The sequence below is a fragment of the Pygoscelis adeliae genome, unplaced genomic scaffold (genome assembly GCF_000699105.1).
Source record: "Pygoscelis adeliae isolate BGI_AS28 unplaced genomic scaffold, ASM69910v1 Scaffold513, whole genome shotgun sequence".
Taxonomy (NCBI): domain Eukaryota; kingdom Metazoa; phylum Chordata; class Aves; order Sphenisciformes; family Spheniscidae; genus Pygoscelis; species Pygoscelis adeliae.
In genome coordinates, this window is record NW_008824591.1 from 1,161,707 (window position 1) to 1,164,416 (window position 2,710).

The following is a 2,710-nucleotide window of genomic DNA, read 5'->3' on the forward strand; positions in this document are numbered from 1 at the left end:
CCCCTCCGACCCCAGCCCCTCCATCCATTGGGGGTCTCAGTGGCAAATCCACCCATCAGGTCTGGCGGCAGAAGAGGGACGACGTTGGCACGTGGGGGATGATTATTTTGGGGGGGGGCCGGGGGGAATGTGCGAGGTCTGTTGGGCAGCGATCACTTCGCAAAACGAAGACGAGCTGGGAATTAAACGCCTTGGAAGAAGCTGGAAGGAAAAAAGCAGTTTCACGAAGCATCCCAGCTCCCCCAGCCTTCTTGTTCTCCTTTTTTCCCCGGAGGTGGGATGCAGTTTCTCCTGGACCCCTGGATCTGGCCCCAGGCCCACCCTTTGCGTCTGGGAGCAGGGTGGGTCGCATCAATTTTGCCTCCCAGGCGTTTTTCCTCCAGTCCTGGGGGTTATTTGGGGATGGTTTTTGCACCCTGGAGTGATTTTTTTGTCCTTCCCACCAAGCAGCCGTGAAGTGCCAACGACCGAAGCTGCCCGAGCCCAAACCCTGGGCAGGGGACGGGCTGCGTGCCCCCACCAGCCCCCCCGCCGCCTCCAGCCAAGCTGCGAACTTTACAGGCAATAATTTTTCTGCCCTTTCCCCCTCTTTTTTCCAAGGAAAAGAGTGTTTTTCAGGCAACGGATCCCCCCTGTCCCCCAAAACACATCCCCATGCCCAAGCGCTGCCCAGTCCTGGGGACAGCAGCATCTCTGGGGTTTCTTTTCCTCTCCAGGACCAAGGATGCTCTCGCTGACCTGCCGTGGGATGGGATGGGATGGGATGGGACGGGACGGGACGGGACGGGATGGGCAGACACCCGCCTGCTCGAAACCCTTCTCAAACCCAGCAGGAAGGAAACTTGCCGTCATTTAAAACATTTGAAAGAGCTTCCCTCCCTCCTGAGCTCGGCAGGAGCCAGGCACCGGTGCTCCGCGACCTTTTTTTTTCTTTTCTGTTGGCTTGTTTTTATATAAGACTGTATTTGTAACGTGAACCGAGGATTTCTTTTCTATTCTGTAATTATAAAAGTCAAAGGAAAGTTTCATCCGATGGCTGTTCTGGTTTTGGGGCATTTCCCTTGTGCAGTTGAATCGATTAAAAAGTGATGGGGTTTTTATTTTGCCTTTTTTTCCCCCCCTCTTTAATGCTGCCGCTCGCTCCCGCGGGCTCTGCATCACCCAGCTTTGGGCTGCCTTATAACCCAGTGCTTCGATTTAATGACGCCCGGGCAAGGCTCTGCCTCCTCCCTCATTGCCTGCGCAGGTAATTTCCTCCCAGGTAGTAAAATAACAGAAAAATTTTTTTAAAAAAGACGAAATGCAGAAAAGCGGCATCCTCCGGGCTGGGTGTGGGTACCACCCGCCGTGCGACGGGGGATGTGTCGGTGGCCGGCGCATCCCATCCCTGTGCATGGGGGCGGCCTGGGGGGTCTGCAGCCTCCCTTCCCCTAAGAGAAATGTTAAACTCCCAAAGAAATATTAATAAACCCCCGAGAAAAATATTAAGACCCCCCACCCCACCCCGGGGTGTTTTTTCAGGTTGAGCTCCTGAAATAAAGTTTTCCAGCCCTGCAAGGAGCGAGGGTAGGGATTCCCCGGTGGGAGACGCCGGGTTGCGGCCGCAGCCCCATGGGAAAAGTTTCCTTTTCTCCCCATATATTTCCATTTTCCATCACCAAAGCACCTTCGGGGTGATGCTTGCTTTGCACGTGGTTTAATTCAAAGTATCCAAAGCCATTTCTCTTGCTCTGTTTTTAATTGATTCCGAATGAGAGGCGGTCGCCCTCTGCTCCCATCCTCTGCCTTTGGTTTTTCTCCCCTTTGCTGCCTTTTCCAGCTCAATGGGAGAAGGAAGGGGGCAGCAACATTGAATTAAATCTTATTTTTTAAATCAAAATGGAAATGTGGTGAGACCAGGGCAGCAAATACGGTGTCTTCGGTGACATCGGGGACCAGAGCAGCCGGCTGCTCCTTCCCCCCGGGGCTGAGCTCCCTGTGATGCTTCTGCTCGGCAACTCCCTGCCATGGTGTTTTGTCACCGGCTTTTTGGGAAGACAGTGCCCAACTTGACTTGTTCCCAAATCTCTGTCCCCGTGGGAATGGAGCCTTCATCCCTGTAAGGATCCTCCTGTTCCCAGCTGGGAGCTGGCGTGGGGACAGGCTGGAGCGTGGCGGTGCTGTCCCCAGCAGCCCTGGGTGTCCCTGGGCCGGGGTCGGTGGCCCTGAGCGGATGTCATCGGGTCACCCACAGGTCCCGCTAACTCAGCTCCACTGTGGGACCCCATCCCTGGGGTCCGGTCTTTAATAGAAAAGACTAAAAGCAGGTTTCCAGACCTAAAATCCATGGATTTTAGGGGGGTGTCCAGGTATGAAGGAGTCACAGGGTTTGCCCTGGCCATGGGGACAGTGGGGTGTCCCAGCACCCCAGGGACAGGCGGGTGTTGCCCCAAAGCAGTGGGTGTGGGGGCTGAAGGTGGCCCCCGCTGAGACACCGGGGTTTCCCCACGTGTGGGGGGAGATGAGCAGCCTCCGGCCTCGAGTGAGTCCCCAGAGGAGGGACCCAAAGGACCCCCCGGTGTGGGTGCAGCCGCCGGGGTGGGTGGGGACAGCACCCACTGCCTCCGTGGGTAACAACGTGTGTTTGGGTGAAGCCTGATCAAATAAGAGATATCACATGCCTTGTAGGTACCAAGGAAGGGGGGAGGATTTTTTTTGGGGGGGGGGGGGG